This window comes from Mauremys reevesii, linkage group 9 (genome assembly GCF_016161935.1).
Source record: "Mauremys reevesii isolate NIE-2019 linkage group 9, ASM1616193v1, whole genome shotgun sequence".
NCBI classification, from domain to species: domain Eukaryota; kingdom Metazoa; phylum Chordata; order Testudines; family Geoemydidae; genus Mauremys; species Mauremys reevesii.
Genome location: NC_052631.1, coordinates 18,707,013 through 18,724,472, shown reverse-complemented (window position 1 = coordinate 18,724,472; position 17,460 = coordinate 18,707,013).

Genomic DNA, 17,460 nt, shown 5'->3' with positions numbered 1-17,460 from the left:
TAGAGATATTTGCATAATTTTAGTGATGTCTGGAGCTGGATAGGAATTTTTCATTTAAATAGTTTTCCATTGGAAAACTCTGTTTCAGTAAAACATGATATTGTTCACAAAATCATATTTTGACAGGTTTGTTATGGGAAAAATTGGATAAATGTTTTGAAAATGTTATGATCTCATTGTGACATTTTCTGACTGATTTTTTTTGTTTTGTTTGAGAACTATTTAAATGGGAAACTGTATTTTATATAAAAAATTATAAAGGGTCAGAATCAAAATGAAACTTTCCAAATTTATTAAAATGATTGGCCCAAATTTTTTTTTGTTAAATTTTGTTGCATGAAAAAAATTGGCTTTTCAGTTTGCTTTGGAACTGTAACAGGTTGGGGACTCACCACCTGGCGCCTCCTGCTGGTGACTCTGGGAATTAGCTCTGTCCAGTGGAGCGCCCCCTCCTGGTGGTGTCCCGTCCATTGGCGTCTGTTGCCCTCTGTTGGCATCTCTGGACCCACATTGTTCCCTGCTCGGCAGCATCCTTTTCAAGGCCACTGCCCTCCAGCAGCACCCCTTAGTCCATCGGCACCCCCTTCAGGGGGTCGGTGATCAGCAGTCCTACACTCCAGCCACCCTGTCCAACCACACCCTCTGAGTCCAATCCCTCTTGTAAGGGATCTGGCATAGTTTATAATGGGCTACTCCCTACAGCCAATGGCTGGGTGTACTGCAAAGGGTGAAGGGGGGGACCCAGGCCCAACCTCTACTCTGGGTCTGGCCCAGGTACCCTCTGGTGGCAGCCTCGCTGTCCTCCTTCTCTCCCCTCATCTGTCTGCTTCCCTGGGCCACTTCCTCTACAGCCCCTTGCACCTGCTAGGCCCTTCCCTTCAGGGGCAGCAGCCTGGCAGGCATCAGGCCGAAGCTCCACTCCACTTCCCTGAGCCTGCCCAGCACTGCGCTGTCCTGGGTGCTGGTCTCCTGCTCAGGAGGCAGACCTTCCTCCCTGAAGGTCTGGGACCGACTGACTGCTCCCTTCCCGGGTAACCTTTATATATGGCTGAGCCTGGCCCTGATTGGCTCCCTCCAATCTGGGCCCTGATTGGCTCCCCATAAGCCCTTTTCTGATTGGCTCCCTGTCTGCGCAGGCACCCTGGCCTGCCACAGCCCACTCTCACAGGGAGTGGGGCAGTCCGCCCCACTACAGGAACAAAACAAAAAAATGCCAAAAATCTTTACATTTTTCACTGGCTGGCTCTCCATTTTTTGACCACCACAAAAGATGGCACTTTCACTGTTGCAAATTATATAACTTACAGTATAAAAATCTTTTCATACTTCCAAATACTTTGTCTTATTTAAGGATTCTGTATGCCAGCTCTTTCTATAATCAAAGAATGCCATATTGCATGTTCTGTTTACTTAAAATTTTCTTTTTGTTAATGGCATATAAATGTTAAAACGGTAATTAAGTTTTATTCTTTTCCACAAGAAACCCAATCAAAGTATAATTACAACTTTTATAAATATCTATCATTCCCTGTAACAGTATGTTCACCCTCAGGACCTGTTGCTATTCTATCTAGCATTATATAATTCTCATCTTGTTGTTTAAACAATATTAATCCCATCAAACATGATTCACATAATGTCATAAACTGTGATATTACTGTTCACAAAAAAAAATCTTGCTTGTATTTTATAACATCTAGATAGTTGTAATTAAATTGTCAGGAGGACTTCCTCATTACTAATGAAAACTTACTATTTGGTTACAACGTTGTTTAATTTCAGCCTAACCCTTCACTGCAAGCATCAGAAGACAGTTTATCTTTTCCTTTCTTGTTTGGAGTATTATGATAGCTTTATTCATTCTTCCTTATTGAAGACTTGACTAGAATTGAGAAGAAATTTGGGTAAAAGAAAGAAATGGAATTTGTCTTTGAGCTGTGATTACGTGGTGGATCTGCTGAGCATGTAGAGATGTTGAATTAGGACAGGGAGAAGATTGATCTTTGGGGGACTCCACAAGTGAGGGGCCTAGTGGCAGAGATGCAGTTTCCCATCACAAGTTTTTGGGTATATCCCCCCAGAAAGGACTTAAATCATGTTAGCACATTTCCCTACATCCCTGCCTAATAGCTGCCCAGTGGTTAAGATACTTACCTCCAAGTTTAGTGCATGCACTGAATCCAGCAAAATGGGGATTTGAACCCAGGTTTTCCCCATACCAGTGGAGTGTTCTAACCACAGGGATATAGGCACTAGCCCCATCTCCTCCTCCAGTGGTCTTGTGAATGGTGTCTAAGTCCCCTTGTGACTCTTGCCCCCCCCCATTATTTATTTATTTATTTATTTTTAAAGAGGGGACAAAACTATTCGGCAAATTTTACACAAATTTGGTTGACCTGAAACTTCATTTTTCAGTGACTAAAATAATCCTCCAACATTTTTTGCCCAGCTCTAGTTCATCTGTCTTATGTCATGTTACAAATTAAAGTATTTCCACGTATAGTGCTCCAGTTGCTTTTTGAAGGTGTGGTGCTTTTTTAAGAAAAATATGTAGAGTCTGAAAGAAACATTATTAGGTATCTTTAAAGTCACTGTATTGATAGCTTATATTTTCAGATTAGTTGTTCATATGTATAAGCCTTAGGGCCAGAACATTTAAGGGGCTGAAACGCTCGGATTTCTCTTCAGGGGAGAAGGGGAAAAGCCAACTCTGGTCAGCTTCATTTACCCGCATTATGCTACTTACCCATAATTCCACCTACTGAGTTGTCATTTTGGTTGGAACTTGTTGATGGTCTGTTAGTATAAATGATTAATGTATTAATGGTACTACTGTACTCTTGAAAGGATGGAGGAATTGTGCCCTTATGTCCAGGAGAAAGTAGGTTGCCCTGACATTACAGTCAGGAACTTTGGTTTGGTAACAAAATCCAAGCTGAGTAATGAAGTAGGAAAGGGCTATTTCCTAGACACCAAGTTGTCTAGTTCAAGAAGCAGAGGCTCTGTCTGTAATGCTCTGGGTTCACCACCTGGAGATTCTACGTTCTCTGTGGAGTGACTCTGTGGGGCTGGATTGGTGATGACAGCCATGAGGCCTGTCTCCACCAGCAGCAGACTGCACAGCAACCCAACAGTGCTGAATTGACTTTGTGCTACCTTGACCCACGAGGCCAGTGGCAGCAGAGGTGATATCGCAGAACTGGACCATTTAACTGCACACAGGAATGGGACCCAGCCCAACTGGAGCAAACTGACAGAGAACAGCAGCGCTTGGACATCCCTTGATTACTTCTAAGTCTAATTGGACCTGTGGCTGAGGTTTGTAGTGGAACTAAGAATTCTAGACCTAAGTGAGCTAGGCAATTGCTATTTGATCTGTGGGGCTGATCAAACTCCTGATGCACTGATTTGGGTTGCACATTTCCGTGTGTGGTTTTTGTTTCTTTAGATTTATTTTTCACTATGGCCCCTACTGTGCTCATCTTACTAATTTAAATACTGCCTTGACTTCACTCGGCTGAAGGTCATACAACGGTGCTCCTGGTGTGAGTAAGAGAAGCTGTATTTGGTCCCCTGTTAGTTAGTTATTAGTGTAATAAATAATGCCAGCAGCTATTTATATACTGCTAAGTAAATTAAATCAGACATATTACACCAATATTCACTATTTAAGATGCCAAGCAAACAACTACAATTGATGTTTGATCTGTTTAAAACTTTAATTGTTGCATTTATCAGTCAGAAAGAGTGTCAGGGTGAATAGTAGGTGACTATTATTATAGGAGAATAGTTCCTTACTTTCTTCTCTTCATTTTCTTATTCCTGCTGCTGCACAAGTGTCTTACAATGCCCTCACTTACTAAAGATTCAGGTGTCTGTTTAGAGATAAAAATGGTGCTTTTAGTACAGCAAAGGCTGTGTCACTTTCTTCTATTGGCAGCTCCTGTTTTTAGGCATTTCAGAAGAAAGATGCAGGTATGTTTACCAGAAATTGGAGCTGTATCGATTTCAGAAATGACGAGTGTTTGGATTGATTTTCTTTTTAATTTTGGCCATTCTAAAGGTAAGAGCCCATGATGATCTGGGTTCAGATTTTGCACATCCCCAAAGCTTGAGGTGTTGAGAGCTGGCAGTTCAGTTCATGCCCATCTGTGCTACAAAATTAACATTTTTTTATACTTCATGTGATCTCCTTCTTACCATTGTGCATAGTGTGTGATGTGAAAACAAACTGATACATTGTCAGAAGGGGGGAAAAAAGAATGAGGAGTCCTTGTGGCACCTTAGAGACTAACAAATTTATTTGGGCATAAGCTTTTGTGGGCTAGAACCCACTTCATCAGAAGAATACAAAACTTTAATACAGCAAAAGATCTCAGCATGCACAGGTAATTCATTTGTCTTCTTTTTGGAACAGAAGACTTGTCCACATTTGTGCCTACCCTAAACAGTTCCAAACCTAGTTGAGTGTATGTGGAAGGCATTTAAAAATAATGCACTACCCGAAGTTCGTTGGAAAGCTTTCATTATTTTTAACTGACACCCACATAAGTTCAAGTAGGTTTTGAATGGTTTAGGGTAGGCACAGTAGGATATGAAACACTCTGGTATGAAGAGATGATGGACAAATTAAGACATTGAGAGCCCTCATATTTCATCATCAGTCATAGACTCTCGACTGTGAGAATAAGAATACTTTAACATATCAAACAATTCATAATTGTTTCCTTTCAAATTAGCCTGTTGATGGGAAACATTCAAACTTTTACCATTTTATGACTGTGGATAAGGAATAGGCAGTAATATTTTGTGGTGATTCCTGCAGGAAATTAAACAGAAGTTCTCAGCAAAAGAAATGAAGTGCATAACAGATGAGCCTGCACAGAGAATTCCAAATTGTAATCCCTAATTCTTCCACAGTTTGAATAAATCTATAAAATGTTTAATGCATATGGCATATATAGTATGTAATAAACCTAATTGTTCCTCATGTGTTTCTCTTTCAGATGTACAATGGATGTTGAAATATGTACTCAAAGGCTAAGGTACTCAAAGGTGGAGAGGGGAAAAAAAGCAGGAACTGCTTACAGTGAGATGATGTTATATGGGAAAATATACCAGAAGAGTCTAGAACTAAGTATTATTCAGCTCTTATTGACTTCAGTGGGACTTGGATTGAGTCTATGGTGACTAGAGAACATAATATATACAATAGAGATTGAGGAAAACACTCTGTAAACTTTATATCCTTTATCTATGAATAAAATATGCCTTCAACTCAGGAATTCTTTCCTCTACACACATGGACTTTTTTATTTCAATCCCCATCTAACTCCTTAGACAAAAACATCAAATCCACTAGGGAGATCTATAATCCATAGATAACAGGCTGAAAAGAATGTCAGCATTTCAAATAGCAACTTATATTTCATACGGTTTATAACATAGCAATAAAAATGTATCCCAGCCTGAAATTTTGCATTAAAGTTTTCCACTGAAGCCTGGTGATTGTTTGTTTGATAGGATTATAAATCATTGGGACATTTTTGAGTAATAAAATTACAAAATATGTAGGGATGCAGATTTTTAAGACTTTTTTAGTGCATGTAGAACACGATGTTTCAAAGTAAAATACAATTTTCTGAGCCTACATCATTGAAAGTTTGAGAAAAGAAAACTTTGGTTGATGGTGTCAAAGAACACTGTCTGATACACAAGGACTCATTTCCCAGTTCTGCAGAAGAGCTCTGTATAAACTCAAAAGCTTGTCTCTCTCACTAATAGAAGCTGGACCAATAAAAGCTATATTCCCTCACCCTGCTTATCTCACAAAAGACTCATTCAGAAATAATTTCTACAGCCATATCCCACTGCTATGATAGTAGTGAAAAGAACTTAAATCTCTTTTGCCATAGATGCGGTAATGTTATACCTTGCAGAAATTTTGAGCACTGTAAATTGCTTTGTATACGCAGATTAACTCCACTCAGTTTCAGAAACACTACACAATTCACCATGAGGAATGATCTCACCTACTTCTGGGCTTGTCTCAACAGCCGCTAAAAACAAGCCAACAGGAGGACCATAAGAATGGCCATACTGGGTCAGACCAATGGTTCGTCTAGCTCAGTAGCCTGTCTTCCAACAGTGGCCAATGCCAGGTGTCACAGAGGGAATGAACAGAACGGGTAATCATCAAGGGATCCATTCCGTGTCTCCCATTCCCAGCTTCTGGCAAACAGAGGCTAGAGACACCATCCCTGCTCATCCTGGCTAATAGCCATTGATGGACCTATCCTCCATGAATTCATCTAGTTCTATTTTAACCCTGTGTATATTCTTGGCCTTCGCAACATCCTCTGGCAATGGCTTCCATAGGTTGACTGTGTGTTGTGTGAAGAAATACTTCCTTTTATTTATTTTAAACCTGCTGCCTATTAATTTCATATGGCGACCCCTTGTTTGTGTGCTATGAGAAGGAGTAAATACAACTTTCTTATTTACTTTTTCCACACCAGTCATGATTTTATAGACCCCATACCCCCGCCTTAGTCGTCTCTTTTCCAAGCTGAAAAGTCCCCGTCTTATTCATGTCTCCTCATATGGAAGCTGTTCCATACCCTAATCATTTTTTATTCCATTTTCTGAACCTTTTCCAAGTCCAATATATCTTTTTTGACATGGGGTGACCACATCCGCACACAGTATTCAAGATGTGGGGAATACCATGGATTTATATAGCGGCGATATGATATTTTCTGTCTTATTATCTATCCCTTTCTTAATGATTCCCAACATTCTGTTCATTTTTTGACTGTCTCTGCACATTGAGTATATGTTTTCAGAGAACTATCCACAATGACTCCAAGATCTCTTTCTTTAGTGGTAACAGCTAATTTAGACCCCATAATTGTATCTGTATAGTTGGGATTATGTTTTCCAATGTGTAGTACTTTGCATTTATCAACATTGAATTTAATCTGTGTTTTGTTGCCCAGGCAGCCAGTTTTGTGAGATCCCTTTGTAACTCTTCACAGTCTGCTTTGGTCTTAACTATCTTGAGTAGTTTTTTGCCACCTCACTGTTTACCCCTTTTTCCAGATCATTTATGACTATGTTGAATAGGGCTAGTCCTATTTCAGACCTATGGGGGACACCCCAGGGACCTCTCTCCATTCTGAAAACTGACCATTTATTCCTAACCTTTGTTTCCTATCTTTTAACTGGTTACCAAATCCATGAGAGGACTTTCCCTCTTGTCCCATGACAGCTTACTTTGCTTAAGAGCCTTTGGTGGGGGATCTTGTCAAAGGCTTTCTGAAAATCTAAGTACACTATATCCACTGGATTCCCCTTGTCCACATGCTTGTTGACCCCCTCAAAGAATGCTAGTAGATTTTTGAGGCATGATTTCCCTTTACAAAAACCATGTTGACTCTTTCTCAACAAGTTATGTTCACCTATGTGTCTGACAATTTTGTTCTTTCCTATAGTTTCAACCATTTTGCCTGGCATTGAAGTTAGGCTTACCGGCCTGTAATTTCCAGGATCACCTCTGGAGCCATTTTTAAAATGTTGTGTCACATTGGCTATCCACCAGTCATTTGGTATAGAAGCTGATTTAAATGATAGGTTACAGACAACAGTTAGTAATTCTGCAATTTCACATTTGAGTTCCATCAGAACTCTTGGGTGAATACCATCTGGTCCTGGTGTTATACCAATATAATAAAAACCAGCAGGATCTTATTAAGAGGGATAAGGCAAAGATGCCACATTTATTGTAAATACCATAACAAAACAAAAGACAATGTTTTCCTACTTGTTTCTATTACTACTTATTCCTTATACACACACATTCATTTACACAATCATTCATTCAGGTTCTGTATAGATGTTATAGTTACCAGCCTAGATGTTGCTCATGCCAAGTTACTGGCCAGGTATCTTGGTCATGAGGATGGAGCCGAGTCTGTGTCAGATGCATCTGATGCTCCTGGAGGCTGGCAGCAGAACCATAGACTCAAAGTCCTCAGTCTTTAGAGTCCAGTTTTATAGGAATTTATTCCTATGTCAGTTCATGAGAGTTGCTTCATTTTGCTGTTGCTAAATCAATCAGCAGGTGGCTGGCTCCATGTTATTAGATGTTTTGTTTTTCCTTCCTTTGAGGTGTGGTGGGTGGATTCCAGTTTGCCCTCCGGGGGTCATCTGGTTGATCCCACTTGACACCTTCTTCAGCCGACACTGAATTCTTCAGGCTGGTGACTCCCTAACCATTCATTCACATACATTCTCTATCTTAATCACATCTATTTCACTGTCTCTTTACTTTTTGGGGTGTTACCAATTTATGTGAGACTCCCTGTCTTTTAACAAGCAAAGATAAAGTGAGATGAAAACTTACAGAGGGTGGGGGTCTCTATCTATACACTATAACAGCTACTGTTTTGGCTTACTTAAGAGTTAATTAATGTTTAGCAAGTTTTATACAAAGTATTTCTTTGAGCTTAACAAGTTTTATACCAAGTATCTTTTTGAGCAGGCTTTACACAGACACAGCTGGTGGCTTGCAGGTTAGAGGCTAAATGTTGGGAATCACAAATTTACTTCTAACATAAACCTTAAGTTATAAAGTATCAATTAACAATAAATCAGTAAATCATTTCTCATATAAACCATGTTTAATATAAACCTTCTTTAATATCCCTACACTGGTGACTTATTACTGTTTAGTTTATCAATTTGTTCCAAAAACTCCTCTACTGATGCCTCAATCTGGGAAGTTCCCCAGATTTGTCACCTAAAAAGAATGGCTCAGGTTTGGGAATCTCCCTCACATCCTCAACCCTGAACACCAATGCAAAGAATTCATTGAGTTTCTCCGCAATGGTCTTATTATCCTTGAGTGCTCCTTTAGCATCTCAATCATCCAGTGGCCCCACTGGTTGTTTAGCAGGCTTCCTGCTTCTGATGTAGTTTAAAAAAGTTTTGCTGTTACTTTTTGAGTCTTTGGCTAGCTGTTCTTCAAATTCTTTTTTGGCCTTCCTAATTATATTTTTACATTTCATTTACCAGAGTTAATGCTCCTTTCTATTTTCCTCACTAGGATTTAACTCCCACTTTTTAAAGGATGCCTTTTTGCCTCTCACTGCTTCTGTTTACTTTGTTGTTTGGTTTTTTGCCTTTTTTTTGTTTTCCTACTATATTTTTTAATTTGAGGTATACATTTAAATTGAGCCTCTATTATGGTTTCTTTAAAAAGTTTCCATGCAGCTTGCAGGGATTTCACTTTTGGCGGTGTACCTTTTAATTTCTGTTTAACTAAACTCATTTTTCTGAAATTTAATGCTACAATGTTGGGCCACTGTGGTGTTTTCCCCACCACCGGGATGTTAAATTTAATTATATTATTGCCACTATTACCAAGTGGTCCAGCTATATTCACCTCTTGGACCTGATCCTGTGCTCCATTTAGGACAAAATCATGCATTGTCTCTCCTCTTGTGGGTTCCAGGTCATTTAAGGTGTCAAGAAACTTTATCTCTGCATCCCATCCTGAGGTGACATGTACCCAGTCAATATGGGGATAGTTGAAATCCCCCATTATTATTGTGGTTTTTATTTTAATAGTCTCTCTAATTTCCCTGAGCAAATCACAGTCACTATCACCATCCTGGTCAGATGGTCTGTAATATATTGCTATTGCTATATTCTTCTTATTCGAGCATGGAATTACTATCCATGGAGATTCTATGGTACAGTTTGGTTCATTTAAGATTTTTTATTCTATACTTTCTTTTACATATAGTGCCACTCTCCTATCAGCATGACTTGTTCTGTATTTTTGTACCCTGGTGTTACTGTGTCCCATTGATCTTCCTCATTCCATCAAGTTTCTATGATGCCTATTATATAATATCTTCATTTAATAAGAGGCATTTTAGTTCACCCATCTTATTATTTAGGCTTCTTGCACTGGTATATAAGCACTTTAAAAACGTGTCACTTTTTAGCTATCTGCCATTACATGATGTAAGTAAATGAGACTTTTTTTCATTTGACTGTATCTCATCTGATCCTATCTGTATTTTATTATCTTTCATCCTCTCTTTCTTACTAGGACACAAAGAATCTCCATTAGTAAATCCTCCTTTAAGGGATGTCTCTGTCCGACCCACGTGCTCCTCCGCACCTGTTGGCTTTCCCCCACCAGTGTAGGGATATTAAAGAAACTGATCTACATTTTTAAGTGCCAGCATTCTGGCTCCATTTTGGTTTAGGTGGAGCCCATCCTTCCTGTATAGGCTCCCCCTTTCCCAAAAGTTTCCCCAGTTCCTAATAAATCTAAACCTCTGCTCCCTACACCATCGTCTCATCCACACATTGAGACCCTGCAGTTCTGCCAGTCTAACTGGCCCAGCACTTGGAAACACAATGCCTTCCTTCCTAGAATTCTGCTGGAGCAGGGTGTGGAAACTTGAATGGGCATTGTATCTATAGGGTTGATAAACTTTTTATTTACTTAGAAAGAAACCTGTAAGCCATTCTCATCTCTGGAATTCCCAGGGTGTCTTACCTTTTCTATTTTTATCTTTATAGTGTAAGCATATCTGGTTTTATTTATATATTCTGCATATTGTTTATCTCTAATTTGCAACCCATGGTTTCTCTTTCCCCACTTGAATGTCTTCATGAAACCCAGGGGTATTTTACTATTGCAAAAAGGGGGCTATTTTTGATAGTTCCATACCAGATTTGTAGATTTGTCATTTTTTTAGATGTTCACATTCCCTATGATGATTACTTTAAGCAAATATGAGAGTAGAACAATTATTTTACACTTTATAGTCAGCATATAGAATGGCAGTGATTCACGAAAGAGAGGGGAAACACTTCACAATAGCTAGTGATAAGAGAGTTGGATTTATTTCTGTTGAAAACTGACTTATTGTATTAAGTCCACATAGATCTGTGGATAGCATAATCTAATATTTCTGTAAGTAAATACATGTCTCAAAGGCTTGTACCTCTTATTGAAATTGTTCTTAAAATCACTGGATATATATTTCAAGTGATGTTGCTGTACAATTGAAGTTTAAGTTTATAGTTCTAATTTGTTCACCTCTTGGAACTTATTTCTGTCAAGCTTCTATTCACAGCAGATGTGCCATTATCTCTATATCTAAGTCCTAGTTCTGTCACAGAAAATGTCTGAGTCATGTAGGGCACTGTTTTTTTATTAGTTCTAACTCATAAGGGTTCATTTTCCCTTTGAGAAAACATAGTCTTTATGGATGTGAGCGCTCCATAATATCAATAAGGATCACCTTAAATTAGAAGATAAGCACCAGTTGCTTTGATGATAGGTATTCCAGGTGCATCACATTCAGTGTTCCATTTCCCCCCGTCTCACTTTGAATCCTTTTATTATGGCTTTATGTGCAGCTGAATGTCATTCTGTATATCCAGTATAACAGCATGGAGAAAATACTTAAAATCACATGGAGGAGAGACTTTAAGCCCACATAGATCTGTGGATCTTTAAACTGTAGAACACCGAGTAAATTAGTAAGATGGTTTAATTACACTTAGAGTGTGTGTGTGTGTGTGTGTGTGTGTGTGTGTGTGTGTATCTCTATCTATCTATCTATCTATCTATCTATCTATCTATAAAATCAATCTTTCTGGGGTGTGAAAGCTTTAAATGGCCACGCTGAGTTTCTATCTAATCAACCCATCCATTCAAAAGACAAGTAAACCCACTGCCCAAGGAGAGGAGAATACATCACAGTTCTTCTCTCAGCAGAATTATAGTGCTGTTCAGGGAGGTAGGGAGCTGAGGTAAATGGACAAATAATCCATGAAGGCAATGAGCGTGGTCAGGGCGGCTCTAGGAATTGCGCCGCCCCAAGCAGGGCAGCATGCCGCGGGGGGGCGCTCTGGCGGTCGCCAGTCCCGCAGCTCCGGTGGACCTCCTGCAGACGTGCCTGCGGAGGGTCCGCTGGTCCCGCGGCTCTGGTGGACCTCCCGCAGGCGTGCCTGCGGATGGTCCACCAAAGCCGCGGGACCAGCGAACCCTCCGCGGGCATGCCTGCGGGAGGTCCACTGGAGCCGCCTGCCGCCCTCCCGCGGGACGCCGCCCCAAGCATGCGCTTGGCGCGCTGGGGTCTGGAGCCGACCCTGAGCGTGGTATAAAGCAGGCAAACCAAGAGCTAGACCTGCTGCTTCTATCTGCCAAATACCTCAAATTTGCATGGACTCTGAAAAAACACTGGAGTATTTAACATAGTGGCTCCCTGACCTCTGTGTTCCCTAATAGCCCTCCTTCCTGGAACTGCACAGATGGGGCTATGGGAAAGGTAATACAACCTGGAGATGCACTAGCTTTCCCATGGTGTGGCCATCCTCTGTACCACTGCTCTGCTCACAGTGGATGTTCTATTGGCTCTGACATGGGGACAGTACTGCAGAGGAGGCTTATCCCTATTTCTCTTGCAAGGATAGAGATCTAGACATGGATAATCTTGTTCATGTGAAGCTCTGAGGTGAATGATCACCTCTGCGATGGTAGCTTTGATTAGGAGAAGGGAAGTGAGGATTAAAGACAACTAGTTTCTCTTACAAGTCATCTACTGATAGCCCCTTTATATTCTGAAGTTACTCAAAAATGCTTTTGTTGGTGTTGTTCCTCCATAAATAAGTATTTTCAAAGTTCTAATTCCTGCTGACCCCACTGCCACTGCCTCTATTTTTTCAAACACTCCGACTGTGAGTCTGTACTTGGCTCCCACAGGGTTGGATCATAGGGGTGCCATGGGTCTGCTGCACTTTTTGAGGAATGGCACTGAGTTACAATCACTGAAAAGGTCACAGTTCAGTCCTGCAGGGAATCTCTATTGCAAAGCATTGTCCTACCCTGCAGGAATCTGTATGCCCTGCAGGAATGGACTTTGAAATGGTAATTGCTATGTAATTTTCACTGCATTATTTCAGGTCTTTTAACTCAATTTTTTTTTTAGGAAATAATTATCCAATCAGCCTCATATAGTGTGTGTGTGTGTGTGTGTGTAGTTGGAGGAACACAGGGGTTGTTCGTTAGTATTTTTCTTTGTTTTTTTTTCTGATGAGACCTTATAATCAATGGATCAGTCAAAATATTTTGTGTATTGTGTATATTGTTATTTAGGGGTGACCTTCACTGCCCACCACATAAAGCCCAGGTAGTCAAACGCCGAGCTAGAGAGCTTGGGGAGGTGAAATTCACCCCTCGAGCCAGGGCAAGAATGTGGGGCTATTGTATTTGTGCAAATTGGAATCTTTTTGAGCCCACCACCAACCAGCCCAAAAATGCCTTCCGTGCCAGCTCTACATAGGCTTGCACATAACTATTATGTAATAGACAATGGGAGTGTGCTCAGTTTGCTGACTCCCTATGCAGTGCTTAAGGGTTACAGAGGGTTGGCACAAGATCCTCAGCACCACAGCTGAACTACTACCAATTATACATTTACACTTCCACTGTTTCACATGTTTCAAATTCACTAGTATGCTCTGGCTATTATGGGCTGCTCCACCCCTGAAAAGCACACAGAGTGTACTGGTGAATCTGGCCCAATGTACTCAACGCTAGTAACCATTTTACACGTGATGGATTTGGAGCTGTTTTGTAATACTGTATGTTGGATTGGTTTGTGGGGTTTATTATATCAATATAATGATATAAGCTGAGGGAACTGAGATTGTTTAGTCTGCAGAAGAAAAGAATAAGGTGGGATTTGATAGCTGCTTTCAACTACCTGAAAGAGGGTTCCAAAGAGGATGGATCTAGACTGTTCTCAGGGGTACCTGATGACAGAACAAGGAGTAATGGTCTCAAGTTGCAGTGGGGGAGGTTTAGGTTGGATATTAGGAAAAACTTTTTCACTAGGAGGATGGTGAAGCACTGGAATGGGTTACCTAGGGAGGTGGTGGAATCTCCTTCCTAGGTTTTTAAGGTCAGGCTTGACAAAGCCCTGGCTGGGATGATTTAGTTAGGGATTGGTCCTGCTTTGAGCAGGGGGTTGGACTAGATGACCTCCTGAGGTCCCTTCCAATCCTGATATTCTATGATTCTATGGTTCTATGATTGCATTAGAGAGCTGTCCTGAAAAACAGGCCGGAAGGAAAAGAATGGCTCAAGATAGCCACCTCTCATGTCACTTAAGAATTGTTAACGGACAATGCCAGAACTTACTCTCCTTGTCAGTTTTTCCTCCTCTCCAGCTAATGTACAAAACTGATTTGAACCAGGGCAGGAATAGGCCTGTGAACACGGAAGGACAAAGTAACTTGGCCAGGATCCCTCTATTCACATGCACATGCAAATAGCTAATGCAGAGTTGTATGGAAACAATGCACATCTGCACATTTTGCATAACACTCTTGATACAGATTGCTTAGGCAATTTGCCCCATAGGTGCAAATATTATTCTAATTTGTAAAAAGTAAAAAATATTTAACTCAGTAAAAATCCTTCTCTTCCCCGTGCTTCTGTTCTGAGAGGTGGGAGCTGTTTCAGGAAACAAGACATAGCCCTGGTCTACACTAGGCGTTTAAATCGGTTTTAGGAGCTTAAAACCGATTTAACGCCAAAACCGTCCACACTAGGAGGCACCTTATATCGATTTTAATGGCTCTTTAAACCGGTTTCTGTACTCCTCTCGTTAGGGAGGAGTAACGCCAGTATCGGTATTAACATATCGGATTAGGGTTAGTGTGGACGCTGATCGACGGTATTGGCCTCCGGGAGCTATCCCACAGTGCACCACTGACCGCTCTGGACCGCAATCTGAACTCGGATGCAGTGGTCAGGTAAACAGGAAAAGCCCCGCGAACTTTTGAATATTTCCTGTTTGCCCAGCGTGGAGCTCCGATCAGCACGGGTGGCGATGCAGTCCGAAATCAAACTAAAAAAAGAGCTCCCGCATGGACCATGCGGATGTGATCGCTGTAAGGGCAGGCAAATCCGTTCTATCAGCGCTCCGTTACAGAAGATGAAATTCAGAATCCTTTTTTAAAAATCTCCAGACGCCATAGCAGGGACTCAGCGCACTGCAGCGTGACAAGTGTAACGGAAAGCCAAAGAATCAAATGGACGCTCATGGACTGGAGGACTGAAGCTATCCCACAGTTCCTGCAGCCTCTGAAAATTATTTGCATTCTTGGCTGAGCTCCAAATGCTTCTAGGGTCAAACACAGTGTCCGCGGGTCATGGCATAGCTTGGCAATCTACTCACCCACCCCCCACCCACCCCCAGAAGCGAAAGGTAAAACAATCCTCTGACTCTTTTACATGTCACCCTATCTTTACTGAATGCTGCAGATAGACGCGATAGTGCAGCAGTCAACACCAACATCCTTGCTTCCCCCCCCCGTCATGGGCGGCTGATGGTACAAAAAGATGGAAATCCATCCTCATCATCAGCATAAGCTGATCGTGCAAAATGATGGAAATCCATCCTCATGATCAGCTTCAGCTGATGGGACAAAAGGACTGGTAACCGTCCTCGTCATCAGCCTATTGGCCCTAATTTTTTCTGGTGGATGGATGGTGCAATATGGTAACCATCCTCATCATAGCAACAGGGGGCTGAGCTCCATCAGCCCCCACCCTTCATGTGTAAAGAAAAGATTCAGTTGCCCCTGGACTAGCAGTGGGATGCTGGGCTTCTCTCCTACACACTGCTTAATGTCCTGTCTGGACTATCATAGCAGCTGGAGGCTGCCTTCCACTCATTTCTCACTAACAAGTCAGTGTGTCTTATTCCTGCATTCTTTATTAATTCATCACACAAGTGGGGACAATGCTACAGTAGCCAAGAAAGGCTGGGAAGAACGGAATCAACAGGTGGGGTTGTTACAGGAGCACCCCTGTGAATAGCATACAGATAATTTCTGGGCTCTGACACAGAGCAGGTGGTTCTCTAGCACACTTGCCTATATTAGGCAGCACTGATTCTATTTTTAGATACCAAAAAGGCTGATCGGCCAGGGGCACTTATGACAGCAGCCAATGGTACAAAACGATGGAAGGTGCAATATGGCTAGCAACCACTCTTGGCTTTTGCACCCCTGGCTGATTGACCAGGGGCACTAGCAGCAAATGGTACAAAAGGACTGGTAGCCATGATCATCCTCAGTTCCAATTTATGGAAGGGTTTGGATGGTGCAATATGGCTAGTAACCATCTCTGCTGTCATGCAAAAGCAAAAGCATGCTTCTGTGTAGCGCTGCTGAATCGCCTCTGTGAGCGGCATCTAGTACACATACGGTGAGAGTCACAAACGGCAAAACAAGCTCCATGGTTGCCATGCTATGGCATCTGCCAGGGCAATCCAGGGAAAAAAGGCGTCTGCCGTTGCTTTCCCAGACGAAGGAGTGACTGACGACATTTACCCAGAACCACCCGCGACAATGATTTTTGCCCCATCAGGCACTGGGATCTCAACCCGGAAGTTCCAAGGGGCGGGGGAGGCTGCGGGAACTATGGGATAGCTAGGGAATAGCTACCCACAGTGCAACGCTCCAGAAATCGACCATGGACGCACACCACCGATTTAATGTGTTTAGTGTGGATTTTATAAAATCTGTTTTACAAAACCGGTTTATGCAAATTCGGAATAGTCCCGTAGTGTAGACGTACCCATAGACTTGCCTGCCTAGGTCCCTCTTAAAGGATGGTAGGGCTTTAGATAAAATAGACATGCATGTAGACTGTTGTTTTAAATTCCTTATTCTATAAAAGCTTTGTTCCTACTCCTAAAATAGACAAATTTTTTTGTACCAAAGCTAATTTTTCATTATATACCACTGGTCACAGATTACAGAAGAGAAGAATTGCAAATGCCTGAACTAGATACAACCTCAGGTTAAAAATGTTGATACACAGGGCCTGGTCTAGGAGTGGGATACATTTGAAATTCTACCTCAGGTAGTAAAGGTACAAAGCCTGACACCTGCGGGTTTGTGCTCAGAGACACCACAAAAGTACAGAGGTGCATATAGGCCTGTAAGCATGTCATATTTCATATATTCAGACAGTAAACATCCTGATAGCTCCGCTAACATACAGTATTCATACATTATTGCAGAACAGCTCCAAATCCATCACAGTATTAGTTTGGCTTCATTATGATGTATGTACCCTGAGTTGGAACCCTTTTTAGACAGTAGTTCTTATACCTGCCTAATTGCCTTTTTGTAAATCACAGTATCCCACCAATATTTTAAATACCAACAGAGCTGGGATTTTTAGATTCAGACAGTAAGGGAGTCATATAAAATCCATGAAAACCCCCATACCTCTGTGTATAAACCACTTTGCACATGCAGATACCCAATGTGTGGAAGCAATGCTTGTCTGCACATTTTGCATAACACCGTTGTTACCGGTTGCTTAGGCAATTTGCTATTCTAATTTGT